We start from the raw sequence: 15,010 nt of genomic DNA, 5'->3' as shown, positions 1-15,010 counted from the left end.
GACATTGATCAAATTTGCCTCCTGTGGTCTCAATCTGGCCCTGTTGGTGCTGAAAAGAGGTGCAACATGCAACAGTAACTCAGGGTCCAGAGGCGGTGGGCCTGAGACTTCAGGGAGTGGCCTGAGACCCGGCCTCAGGGAAACTGAGCACCTCCTATCTCACTTCCATTGAGGGACTTGGGTCAGTCCGTGTGTGTGCGTGCATGCAAGTGCATGTGTGTTAACGGACTGAGAAAGTTAATGGACCATTCAAACGCAATTATTATCTGTCATTGAACCCTTCTTTAAATAGTTTTTGATTTGGACCTCTAAGTGTTCCTTGGTTGACTATGCTTTAAAAAAACAATTATATAGTATGATCTCAACTGTAAAACAGTAATGCATCTTAAAAGGTCATTGAGGAAATCTACCAAAGTGTTAATCAGGATTACCTCTGGGCAGCAGAGTTTTGAGTGATTTGTAATTTCCTTCTATTACTTATCCTGACTGTTCCATCTTTGTCCCCTGCTCCCTGTCAGATGATTCTCCACCTTTTTCTGCCTTGTTCTGTGACCCTCAGAGGCTGTAACCTGTATAGGTCACATCCCCTGGGCTCCCTTGCCTTGTGGCTCTGGTTGGGTTTGGTCAATGGGGTGTCCAGAAGAGATCGGAGAGAGCAAGAGAGGAGGCCAGGGAGCATAGGTAGCATTTGAATAATGTCAGCACAGCACGGTGTTCTCAGCAAAATGGGGATCACTGTGTGCTCACGCTGCTGTTCTCCTTCCTGCGTTTTGGATATTCTTTCTCATGTATGTAAATAACTTACGTCATCATTAAAGGTTTCACAAATTATGATCCACTCCAAAACCTGTTTACCTATAGGATTTCTATTCTTTCCCATGGGGAAGAAATTGAGAAGGCAGTGAGGGGCCAGGGACTGAGGTTTGGAGGGTAAGGTTACGATGGGACTCTTTGATTCTAAATACTGTGACGGCATATAGATACCTTAATTTTAACTCTTAGAGATTGGAGACAGTTCCATCTCTGCTAAAAATGTTTAAGGTGATAAAATGTTAGCTTTATAACAATTATGAAGGAAATTAAGCAATACATCTTGATTTTTTAAGAAAACATCTACAAATTTCATTAATCACATAAGAAAAGATGAGATCTTCCTTATAAGTTTGAAAGATCAGATGAAAAAATAAACACAAATGAATTTATTTCTCTTACAGTTTTGTTATAAAATAAAATAACTGAAATTTCAATTTTAAGTGATAGGATAATATCTATATTCAGTACTAAGGTTTACTTAATATTGTTTGGGAGACAGAAGAAAACTTTAAAAAATAAAATAGTTAAGGAAGAAAGTACAAAGAAAAAGATTGATAGATTAGCTGCATAACATTTTTAAATCCCTCTTTCACAAAAACACAAAAATATGAAAAGCAAGATAAGACAAATGACAGATATATATTGGCAACATAGGTGTCAAAGAATCAATGTTCTTAATATATTAAGCTTTTGCAAATCAATTTAAAAATGGATTACATAATAGTCAACTGGGTGAAGAGCATAATCAGTGAATTCACAGAAACATAAGTTAAAATTGACAATGAATGAAAGAGAACATTTGCTATTTTGATCACTAAAAAATGAGTTAAAGTTTTAAAAAGTGAGTCATACATTTTTAAAAATCCTTGCCGATTTGATAGATGAAATATCATAATACCCAGTGTTGCAAGGAGTACAACTTTTCTTAAAGGCAATTTGCCTCACCTCTCATAACTCTTTAAAGTTTGCATGCCTATTAGCTTAGAAATTCCACTACTGGCAAATGATCAGAGATGGGCTTGAGGATATCTGTATTGAATGGCCATCTCAGGATTATCATGGTAAAATTTGGAACAATCCAAAATCAGATGATTGGCTAAATAGGTTCAGGTAAATCCACGCAGTGAGATGCATGCAGCTGTTAACATCATGTGTACAGGGCTGCTGATTGAATGGGAAAGCAGTCTCCATCTGTTGTCTAGTGGCAAACAACACAAAGGAGCTTTCATTCAATGTATATTGTGTGTGGTGGGTGGTTAGGAGCTGTGGAATCTGGAGTTACCCAGCCTGTAACCGAATCCTGCTCCCACTGCCACTCCCTGAAGAATCTTGGGCAGATCTCCTGCCCCACTAAACTGCAGTGGCTTCATTTGAAAACTACCGTTAGTAAAGGCACTTACCTCACAGGGTTGTACTATATGCGACCTGAGATCGTCTTCTGCAAAGTACTTAGTACACTGCCTAACTCAGAGGTAGGCATCAGGTAGTTACTGTACTTTTAAAATAATGCTAATAATACTCAGGAAAAATAGACTTGCAGGACACATACTAAGACTCTTGGTAGTGGGGCTGTCACTTCTTTTTACTCCTCCAGATTTTCTGTATCAAATGTAAGTTACATTTATAATGTTAAAACATCACAAACTTACAAAATATCACTTTTACAAGGAGGTTACCAGGAGTCTTGGGAAAACAGCTGAAACCCATCTTTCTAGGAAGAAGAGGAAGAAGAAATGGCCAAATGACGGAAGAACCACCCCCACACTCTAGGAAACACAGGCCCCCCAGCCTCGAGCCTGTGGGGCGGAGGAGGGCCACTCCCTGCCCGCCAGCCACAGGCCGCAGGATCACCGCGACAGCCGCCTGCGCAGGCTGCACACTAGTCCATTGTCTGAGCACAGCCCCACTGAAGTCAACGAGAAACAGATGGCCAGGAACGCTTCTGCTCCTGCACACCTCCACACGGCCTGCTTCGAGCCTCAGGGCCAGCGAGGCAATCTGCTTTTCATTTATAGGCAGAGAAAAGCCACAGAGGGAGTGAGTGAGGACACAGTTTTCAGAGTGTTGGTGGAGTTGATGCAATAATAAATCCCAATACTCTGAGAGGCAAGGCAGTCCAACCCAGCAGGATCCTGCGGCGGGGCTGTAAACTCCAGCTCACCTCGTGCTACCTCTGGTGAAGGCAAACACACAATGGAACTTTGACCCCAAAGCTCTTAGGACCATCAGAGGAGGAGTTCAAACAGGGCTTTCAGTCTGCAGTGTGAGGAGGGGCCCTGCAGCCAATCACAGCAGGAAGCAAGTCCCAGCCAGGGGGCGGAGGCTGGGAAGGATCTGGGATGGGGGCCCCCTCACAGGGAGTCATTATAGACACTGGCAACAAGAAGTGGCAACCAGAGGGTAGCCCTCTGGCCTGTGGGTCTCCTTCCTCCCCTTGCTTTGAGGCATGATCCTTTCCTAAGTAGGAACATGGGACATCAGAGCGGTTGTGGGATCTTATCCCAACTCTCTGCTTATTTGCTGTGTTCCCTTAGGCAAACTCCTCAAAGTCTCTGAGCCGCTGTTTCCTCATCATGCAGGTGGGCATGAGACTAGTGGTACCTCATAGAAAATATGAAGACTGCAGGAGATAACCCATAGGAAGAGTCTGCACAGTGCTTGGCATGTATTATGAGCTCATTAACTGGTAACATTATTATAATTGCCAGATTCTGTGTCTTATTCTCTCCTCTTTACACTGTGGCATAACTTACACCATGGCATGTTCTTGTGCATAATTCCTTCTCATAGCTTCAACTGGTTGTGATCTCTGCTTGAGGGTGGTCTCTGTCTGTGTATCACCTGTGGGTCCCACCTGCAGTCCCCATCTCCCTGGACAATGATTTGTGCTATCTTTGGGAGGAGTCTGGATCATTGTATGTGGTCATTGTGTGAGAGCCCAGTGCAGCCCAGCATTCTCTTCATTAGGAAGTTGTGGGGCAGGGGCAACAGTCTCCTGAGCCAAAGAGTGGCTTGCAGATGGTCCCAGTAGAGAAGTGCCACCCTAAAGCCCTAACATAAGGGCAAGGGGGAGAGGAAACCCCAGGACAGAGGGTTGCAAAGGCATGCCTATGAAAAAAGGGGGAAATGGCCCACAGAGGAAGGAGAGCACACAGGGAGCATTGGAACAGCTATGAAGGTGGCTGCAATTTGAGAATACATCAAAGAAGGGACAGCATTTCAAAATGCTCAGGAAGGAGAAGGATTCAGTGGCCTTTCAATTGCGGTGGCAGAAAAGACTCTAAGAGAGAGACATCATCAACATGAAAGTCTAGAAAAACAAGCATCATAAAGATGCCCATACGACTGACAAACAAATTACAGGTGCAGGGAAAGGAAAGAGTGGGCCACAGCAGGTTGTGTGGCAACTGAGACGTTCAGAAAGAGATGACAAGAACACTGCATCGAGACACATGCAAATCAGGTGCGGATGCGTCTGACTGGCAGCTTTCCCTGAATGTGCTAATTACACTTATTTGTTGTCAAACAAAAACAGCTTGTTTATCATGAGGGCTGAGGTCCTAGGGTGTGAAAGAGCATCTTCTCTCAGCGAGCAGGTGGGTGGTGCTGTTTGAATGACAGAAAATGCATGACTATATAGCAGCACAATCACTTTTCACGGAGGTTGGGTCTTATGGATAAATCTCACAGAAACCACTGGACCAGAGGCCTGGCTAAGATGAGAATTCCCAGAAAAAAAGAGAAGATGGTAGCAAGATTTACAGTGACATTGTCCTTCTCTCTATCATCCAGGATAGCCAGGTGATGCTGCAGTAACAAACAACCCCAAATCCCAGGGGCTTTAAACAACAGCAATTTGTTTCTCATTTATGCCACATGCTCACTGTGGGTTGGCTGGAGCCAGACTGATGGAGCAGCCACTACCTGCAACCTCGCTAATCACTGTGGCAGAGAACAAGAGATTGAGACAAAACACACCCTGGCTCTCAAAAGTTCTGCTCAGAATATGCATCACACCTGCTCACATTTCACTGGCCACAGTAAGCACGTGGCCACGCTGAACTACAAAGGTGCTGGGGAAGTACAAGCCCACCACGTGCTGCTCAGAAGAAACAGAATGTGAACAGCCCTAATGAGTACACCAATCATCCATCTCACAAACTGGCCGGTCTGCTTCTCACTCAGCTGTCCCTCCCCTAGCTGGCTCCCCTCTCAATAAGGCACATTTGAGGTGAGATGATTCGTCACAGTGCTTCCAACTTGACTCCATAATCATAAAATGAAAGAGAACACAGACTCAGAATATTAGTGCAGAGCCCCCAATTTCTGAGAGGAGCTAGCCCAGAGCCCTTCTCTTTACAGGTGGAGAAACAGGGAGCCAAAAGGCAAACCAGGGTTGTTAGGCAGAATTCTAAGATGGCGCACAAGATTCCCACCCCATGGTATTCACGCCCTGCACGATCTCCTCCCGAGAACGCAAGTGGGAGTAAATATGATGGGATATCACTCCAATGATTACAGTACTTGATATGGCAAAAGTGATTTTGCAGATGTAATTGAAGCAGCAGCAGACACTCTCCTGCTGGCCTAGAAGAAAGTAACAGCCATGCAGTGAACTCCCTAGGGAGGGGGCCACGTGGCTAGGACCTGAGGGCAGCCTATAGGTCAGCAAGAAAATGAGATCTTAGCCCTACAACTGCAGAAACTGAATTCTGACAACAGTCTGAATGAGCCTGGAAGAGGACCTTAAGCTCCAAAGAGAACTCAGCCCTGGCCGACACCTTCATTTCAGCCTGGTAAGATTCTGAGCTGAGAACTCAGCTACCCTATGCCTGACTCCTGACCCATGGAAACATTTTTTTTTTTAATTGTGTTGTTTTAAGCCACCAAGTCTGAGGTAATTTGCTATGCAGTAATAGAAAACTAATGCATCGTGGCAGTGGGGGGTTCTGGGACTTCCAGACCTGTGGTTCTCTGCTAACTGCACCACTGGGCATGCTTTTGCAGCTGGGGAGGCTCACTGGACAGACCCACTCCTCAAGTGGTCAGGAGAGCAAGTTCAAATAGACACCCACCCTTCTCTCTTCCCTTTCATTGTTTGCTCCATCAAACCTTCCGACACCCAATGACAGGGGAATCTTTCAAAGACGCTGCTTTCACTATGCCCCTTTCCTGATCAAAGACCGCAGCAATTCTCTCTTGACTGGGACATTAATTCTGGGCTTCTAATCCCAGTATCCCAGGACTTCCAGCCATTTCTGTCCCTCTTACTGAACACACACTCTCTATTCCAGGTCTAATAGTATCTTTGTGGCCCCTCTCACCTGTCAGGATTGCTCCCCTTCGGTGGACTTCCCCAGCCTGCTTCCTGGGGCACTTCCCCCTGGCCACTTGACATGCCATCCCCTGATAAAATTAAATGCCCTGAAGTGACTCCAATCCACTGTACTCTTTCATTCCCTGACTGTTCCATAGCACCTAGCACAACTACTAAGCATTCTTGCAGTTGATTATATCCCAATCATATCCAATAATGAACTTCAATGAGGATTGGGTCATTTAAATCTTTTCTACCTGCTAAGATTTCAAGCTCTCTAAGGGCAACAACCATGGTTACTCCGGGTGCTACATTAGGAATCAGAAAAGGCATTTGTAGTTGTAATGCCTTCAAACTGGAAACAACCCAAATGTCTATTATCAGGTGAACAGAGGAACAAATTATATTTCCATACAATGGGATACTGCTCAGCTAAGAAAAGAATAAATCATTGATAACATGCTACAACATGAATGAATCTTAAAAAGTTTATGCTGAGTATGAGACAACAAAGTGCCCATACTGTATGATTCATTTATTTAAAAGTCTAGAAAAAGCAAAACTCATCTGTACTGAGAGAGAGCAGATGAGTGGTTGCTGGAGCTGGGAGTTAAGGGGATGAGTGCAAAGGGGCATGGGGAACTTTCTGGGATGATGGGAATGTTCTGTTTCTTGATTGTGGTAGTGGCTACATGGATGTATACATTTGTCAAAACTCATTAAACTGTATACTTAAAATGGATGCATTTTATTATATGTAAGTTATGCCTCAATAATGTTGACTTGAAAAGAAAAAAAAAATCTTTGTATATTCTGAGTCAACTAACGCTTTGCTGGAGATGCCATAGGACATACCTTTCTGAAATGGAGATCTGCACATAATTTGAAAAGGGTGATCCCAAGAAAACATCTGCAAACTTATATTCAAGTAGAACCATCTCCCAGAGACAGATGAGCTCCCAGGCTGAAAGACAAGGTACGGCTTTCAAAAGGTGGGTTAACCAACTTAAAGGATTGCTCAGCCACACAAGCCCAGAGAAAGGAGAAAGAGGAGGGTAAAAAGGGGCCATGTGTTCTGGAGGAGAGGCCTAGACTTGGGAGTTGAATATACTGGCCACCCATGAGTTCTTCCCATGCTGGGTGGTGGAGCAGGGCTCTTTCAGAGGCCTCACAATGGCCTACAGGAAGAGATTTTGGGACCAGCCTATGTTGTTCTGAACCCACAGGCACCAGCCACCAGCTTGGTTAACTTCCAAGGGAGCTTGGGCCTGGGGTTTCCAACCAATAAAAAGGCACCTTCCTCTGGACTAAGTGCTAGGTCATGCTGCCTCGTGTGGCCTTTGGGTAACCAGCTACAACCATCTTCTTCCTGTTGTAACTCAGGACACTGCCCAGAGAGAGGAGTCTTGCAAGGTCAGTGCTGAAAGGCTGACCATTCTGTGGGTTACCTAAAGCTGTGGAGGAACAAGTAGGGCTCTGGACCTGGAGAGAGCTAGAAGAAAATGAAACCTTCCTTCTATGGTAGGAAAGAAATGACACCTGAGCAGCCAGCAACCCTGCCATGCAGAGGTGAAACCCAAGTTCTGAGGTAGGAAAAGAAAGTGTTCGTGAAAATCCAAGAGGCTTGGGAGATTGTGAGAAATGAGACAAGGAAAAGGAAGCAAGAGAACAGTAAAGCTCAGCTGGCCACTGTGAGGCTCTAGCACTCAGCAGTGTCATAAGGATGGGGGTTGTGTGTACAAGTGGCTGTCCCCAATGTCCGCCCCCCTGAGTTCCTGAACGGTCATTCACAGCACTACCTCCTATTGGAACCACCCCGCTCAACACTTCCGTGACCTGCTGTAAAGCTAGGGCTTACAGACCCCTCGAGTCTGTTGCACAGATTGGGTTTCAAACCCTCCACACCATGTTTATGAGCTAGGTGATAAAAAAAAAAAAGGTTCTGGGAGCCGTGGGTATAGAAAAACGAATGGGTTTTGTTCAGATCTAGGAGCAACTGTCCTAGTGGCTTCTCTGAGAGTTCCGAGAAGCACTGTGGATCAGAGCTGTTAGTCGTTTATACTTAAGTCCACAACCCTGGACACCTGGGTGCCCATACACAGCTTACATTAAGCAGTAATAAGGATCACCTGAAGACATTTACAGCAAATGCTCGGCAAGATTCTGAACATCCAAGGGGCCCTGACATTTTCCTATTTTTCCCAATAATCCACCCCTTCAGGGTCCCTCACCGTACAATCTACGCATTCAGAATCTTCCACGATGTTCCCTTAGCAAGGATAAGTGACCCTTACATTCATACAACCTCTCGTCTGTCCAATATGCCTTAAGGCTTGTCCTTAAGGTTTGTCCTGTAGTTTTGTTCTTTCAATTATTAGCCACAGACGTCCAGTTAGTAGTCACCATTGATATGAAGTTCAGTGTATATTCAATAAGCCAACACATCGGTCACATGAATGTATGTCTGTATTCAGTTGACTCTGGTGCCCACAGCTAAAACACTATGGGTGAAAAGACAGAAGAGTTATTGGTACCAGTAGGGGAAGTTCTTGCCCCTCTGGTAAGATACATGCCAGTTTGCCATCCTGGGAAAGGATGGTTGCAGGAATAGGTATCTTACCTGGTTTATGATACCATACATTATCTGCTAATACTGTTGGATCTGTAGCTTCTATATACAGGGGAACTCATAATTGGCCATAATGATAATACAAATGTGCCCTTTGGAATAGCGTTCTTATCTCTTCCAGGCCATGTTACCTTTACTCGAGGAGGCCAAGTACTTGTCACCCAAGGTGAAATTTGCAAGTCTTCTTCTAATCCTTTCCCCCAAGGCCCTATTAGGCCTACCCAGTGTATATGGGGGGCTTCTATTTTCCAAGGCCATTCCCATTGTACTGTCTGTCCCTGTTGTAAACAGGTTGGGGCTGGTAAGAGAATATTTCCATTCTTGCCATATCCTGGCTTCAAAAGCTCATCTCTAGTAGTGACTTGTAGTTGTATAGGTGCTGCAGCCCTATGCAACAGAGCTTCCACTGGAGAGGGCCTGCCCTTGTGGGGTCTCTCATTTAGAATCCTGACTGTTAGCCATAACCACCGTGTCCACCCCTTCAGGGATGGGGGTTGGGCAGATAGCCTTAGCCCCTTTTTAAAAAGACCACTGTACCATTCAATCATTCCCGCTGCCTGAGGATGATGATATGTCACATGTAACTTCCACTGAATAGACAACTGAGAGGCCCACTTCTGAACCTCATGTCCAGTAAAGTGGGTTCCATTGTCACTCTCTATGACTATAGGCCGGCCATACATGGCCATAAGGCTATTCAATGCCTGCACAGTGTTTACCTGGTCTGGGGCCTTACAAGGCCATACAAACAGAAGACCAGTAGCTGTATCAACAGCAGTGAAGATGTATCTGAAATTCTCTGACCTTGGCAGTGGTCCAACAAAGCCTACTTGCCATCGAGTCAGGGGCACCCTTCCTTGAGTTATTTGCCCACCTATATGGGGTACCCACTGGGGGTGTGGACTCTCTTGAGCACATACTGGGCAAGCATAACAGGCATTTACTTCATCTTCCCATTATATAGGCAAGGCCCATCTTTGATCCTCCATCCACATGGTTTTGCTGCCAGCATGCTGCATTTGTCGATGTAACCATTGGGCTACATCAGTAGCTGGGGCTCTCTCCAGCCATCCTACCTTAGCCAATGCATCAGCTTCTTCGTTTCGTAGACTGGCGGGGGGAAATGTCCTGTGACAAGAAAAAGGGTTACTTCTTTCTCATGCCCCAATTCCCATAACTCTTGCTACATGGCTTGTCCGCACAGAGGTCAGTGGCCTACCATCCATTGTTGATATTTCCAAGTAGAGATCCAAAGGGTTAAACCTTTGTACACAGCCCAGCTGTCAGTACAGATGTTTAATGGCCCAGGCTCATTTTTTTATTACCATCCAAACAGCTCTCAATTCCGCCCATTGACTGCTTTGCCCTGTGCCATTTTCCTACCACATAGTATCTGTTAAGCAACAGCTGTCCATGATGCTGAGGGTCCCATGCTAGAGCCATCTGTATACCAAGCTTGTTCTGTGATAGGTCCCTCATGGAAAGATATAGCCTCCATCTCCATGGGTAAGGGTTGTGTCAAATTTCCTCCACAACCTCTACTAGGCCTAGCACAGCTTGCAACTCCTTGGACAGAGGACTCGTTGACACAGTGCTTCTTTGTTCTATATATTCTCCCCATTTAGACAAAGTGGGAGTCTGAGCTACACCTGTTTTAGGGTTGGTTGCCCATGTGCACAGCCAACCTACTATGGGATATGTTGTCCTTACTAGGACTTTGGCAGTTCCTGTGATAGCTTCAGTGGCCATCAAGGCAAAATTTATAGCTGCTAGCTGTTTTTCTATTAGAGAATAGCATACTTCAGCACCCTTCCAGAGCTGAGACCAGAATCCTACAGATGTTCAGAATTGGTCTTGTCTCTGCCACAAACCCCATCCTAACAACCCCTCTTGGGTGATATTTACGTCTAATTCAAAAGGTTTAGTAGGATCAGCCACTTGTAAAGCCTGTACTTGCTGTATTGCCCTTTTTGTAGCCCAGTAAGCCTGTTCTACTTCCTCAGTCCAATCCCAGGGGGCTCCTTTCTTTGTTAATGCATACAGTGGGCATGCCATTTGAGCCATATGGGGTACAAAAGCTCTCCAATACCCCGGAAGTCCCAAATATGTCTGTAGCTAAACTACAGTTGTGGATCGAGGATATGCCTGTATCATGTCTACAATAGCTTCTGGAATGACCCTCGTCTTACCCAACCAGACCACTCCTAAGAATTTGACTGACAGCCCAGGTCCTTGTACTTTGGCTGTGTTCATGGCTTGCCCACATTGTTCCAAATAGCTTAGCAGCATTGGAGCTGCCTGGGTTAAATCTGTAAGAGAATCAGAGGTTAACAACACATCATCAATGTAGTGAAACATTGTAACCATGCTGGGCTTTGTCCACTTGGCTAGGTCCCCAGCCACTAAACCACGACAGATGGTTGGGCTATGCAGATATCCTTGGGGCAATACTTGAAAGGTCCACTGCCTCCCTTCCCAGGTGAAGGCAAACTAATCTTCATTATTGGCCGAGATTGGAATAGAGAAGAAAGCATTTGCAAGATCCAATACATAATGATAAGTTCCCAGCTGAGTCATCAGCTGATCCATCAAGTTGTGAACTGAAGGCACAGCTGTATGCAAAGGAGGCACTACTTTGTTTAGTTCTTGGTAGTCTACAGTCATTCTCCAGGTACCATCAGGTTTTTTCACTGGCCATACTGGAGCAATAAATGGGCTATGAACTGGACAAATAATGCCAACTTTTTCTAATTCCAATATAGTGGCACTTATCTCTGCATGTCCTCCAGCTAGGTGATACTGCTTTACATTAACCACATGTCTTGGAGGGGTAACACCTGTGGGTCATCTTTAGCATATCCCTGTAACACAGGCTTTATCATCTGTATTCATAGCTAAAACTCTCCAACTGTTGTTTGCAGGTGCAAGCCATAAAGTATATCCATACCCAAGATGTACTCAGCTACTGGGGATATATATACAGTATATACACGAAGGGGCAATCATTCTGTGCTTAATGGCAGTGACACAGCTTTGACTTCAATAGTATATCCTCCATCTCCATCTATATGAACTGTGGCCCCTGGAAACTTATCTAGATTGCCATAGACTAGGCTACATTCTGTGCCTGTATCTACCAATGCCAAAACACGCTGCACATTAGTCTTTGACCAGTGTATTGCCAATTCAACGTGAGGCCTCCAATCCTTGCCTGCCCTCAAAAGACGAGTACCTTGGCCTGCTCCCTAATCAAACTGGAACATTTCATCCACCTCCTCAGAAGAAATCAAAAAATCCCTTAAGTCCACCGAGCGCACTTTGCTACCTATTTCTGGACATATAGTGAAATGCTGTCCAGGGAGTAATTGCTGCCACAAGGCAAACAGGACTGCATTTGGCTGCCAGTCAGTTTTCTTGCTGTCAACCCCTACTGCAAGCAAGTCAAGCCACATCTGCTTATGGCTAGTCTTGCTTGGTCCCCTTAGGATAAGATCCTGATCATTTCTTAGGGGTTGGGCCTTAGCCACCTTCCGGACCTCTTTTGCTTGTCTTTTCTCCTCTACTTCACCCAGGCTGGCTCTCATGGTCGTTACTTCATGTATAGGATGACCAAAGTATAGGGCCAGTATGGCCATCAGTGACCCAAAGGATGTTGATGGGGCATTTTGCAGCACTATGTCTCTCATGCTGCCTGTAAAATTTTCATCATCCGGGCCACGGGTGTTCACATTAAACATGGACTGCCTCATCCCCAGCTCCCAAATTATTTGAACCATAGTCAGTACATGTTTGCCATTTACTAACAATCTTGGGCAGTTCTCCAGCACTTGCCCACATGATTCAGGGAGCTGCACTCACCCATTCCATTAAGGAGTGATTATCTGGCCCTTGTGCGTATCTGCAGCTATTCTGCAGCCACTGCCTCAGTGACGGTGCATGGTAATAGAGGCCAAGTTTTCCATCTCCTCACCAGAGCACATCACACTATCCACCCCTAGGACCCATAACCACAGCAACCAAGCAGCTAGAGGCTCCCCCTGTTTCTGCCGGAACTGTCTCCCTAAATCAACTAATTCAACCTGGGTATATGGGACATAGGTAGTGAATTCAGTTACCTGTGGATCACCTGCTGGTTGTCCACCTGGTCCTATAGGCTGCTCGTGATTCAGTTTCTGGTGCACGACAGGTCCTGCCTGGAGACGCAAAGTCTCCTCCAACTCACCACTGGGTTTGTCGTTCTCCCAGGTGTGAGAGGCAGGGGTGCCCAGTCACAGCACATCATCCTCCAGACAGATTATCCATGCTTCCAACAGCTCTGCTTTCTTCTTTAAATCTCAATCAGTTTGTATCATAGTGAGCAGTAGCCAGGCTCCAGTCAGCAGAAAAGTGGCCACCAGACACCATATACTCAAGGATAGCCACATTTCCTCCCCTTCTCAAGGGGTTCTCAGAGGCCACACTGCTTCATGGAGTGCCTGGTCTATGCTGACTTGTAGTATAGCAAGCAGCAACCAGATCCTGGGCAACAGGAAAGTGGCCAGAGGGTACAACATATTCAGGAGTAGCCACATTTCCTCCCTCTCCAAGGGGCTTTTGGCTCCTGTACCTGCTCAAATATCCTGCCGACTATGCCAATTGTAAAGCTAGGGCTTACAGACCCCTCGAGTCTGTTGCACAGATTGGGTTACAAACCCTCCACACCATGTTTGTGAGCTAGGTAATAGAAAAAAAAAAAAAGGTTCTGGGAGCCATGGGTATAGAAAAACGAATGGGCTTTATTCAGATCTAGGAGCAACTGTCCTAGTGGCTTCTCTGAGAGTTCTGAGAAGCACTGTGGATCAGAGCTGTTAGTCTTTCATACTTAAGTCCACAACCCTGGACACCTGGGTGCCCATATACAACTTACACTAAGTAGTAACAAGGAACACCTGAGGATATTTACAGCAAATGCTCAGCAAGATTCTGAACATCTGAGGGGCTCTGACATTTTCCTATTTTACCCAACACCCACTCACTTCATAACCCAGAAGTCTAGACTCTGCAGTTCCCCTCCTCAGTCAGGGCTGGCCAACCTCTCTGGGAAGGTTCCTAGAACCTTTTAATTAGCCTCCCTGCCTCCCTACCTACTGGCCTACATCAACAGGCATACAGTCATGGAGACGGAAACCAACATGTATTAAACATTTATTATCCTAGACATTTTAATTATAATTTTCATAACAGCCCATGAGGAAGACAGTATTATCTCTGTTTTATTAATGAAGAACCTGAGGCTCAGAAGGATTTAATTAATTTTTACAAATCGAAACAGTTGGTAAGGGGCCAGCTGAGCCAGGATTCAAACCTCCTGCTATCTACTGCTCCCAGGTGGATCTTAAATGCAAATCCACTCAACTTATTTCCCTGATTAAAATCCTTCAGTGACTCCCCATTGCTTACAGAAGTGTTTTTCAGTATTTTTTGTCCCTATAGAACTATTTTCTCCAGAAAAATCTTGTCTCAGTTTGTTTGTGTTGCTATAACAAAATACCATACCATAGACTGGGTAATATATAAAGAAAAGAAATTTATTTCTCACAGTTCTGGAGGCCGGGAAGTCCAAGACCAAGGTGCCAGCAGGTTCAGTTGTCTGGTAAGGGCTCAGTCTCTGCCTCCAAGGTGGCACCTTGATGCTGTGTCCTCCAGAGAGGAGGACTGTTGTGTCCTCACATGGCAGAAGGCAGAAGGGCAAAAAGAGGAAAACTCCCTCCATCAAGCCCCCAATTGAGGATGCTAATCTCATTGGCAGAGCCCTCATAACTCAATCACCTCTCAAAGGCCATACTTCCCAACACCATTGCAACAGGAATTAAATATTCACATGAATTTTGGAAGGGACAAAAACATTCAAACCATAGCGTATCTTTATGTGGAACACTAACATATCACCCAGATAACAGCAGAGTTGACTCAGTATGAGTGGGGGTGAGGCCCAGCTCCCTGTCTGCCTGCCTTCCTAGTTGACATCTCCACTTGAATTCTCAACACCATGTCAATTTGTTGAAGACTAAACAATTGATCTGACTCCCAGCCTCTTCCAGAATTTTCTGTCTTAATGAAGGTTGTCCTATCTATTCCAGAGCTTAAGAGCCACCTGCCTCTCCATCTTCCCTCTTATCCTCCATAAGTAAGACATCAGCAAGTCGATTTGATTTTACCCTCAACAATTCTCGTGAAATAGCCTTTGACTTTTCATTTGCATTGTCACCCCT

This window comes from Cynocephalus volans, chromosome 2 (genome assembly GCF_027409185.1).
Source record: "Cynocephalus volans isolate mCynVol1 chromosome 2, mCynVol1.pri, whole genome shotgun sequence".
Classification (NCBI taxonomy): Eukaryota; Metazoa; Chordata; class Mammalia; order Dermoptera; family Cynocephalidae; genus Cynocephalus; species Cynocephalus volans.
This window is presented reverse-complemented; position numbering follows the sequence as displayed.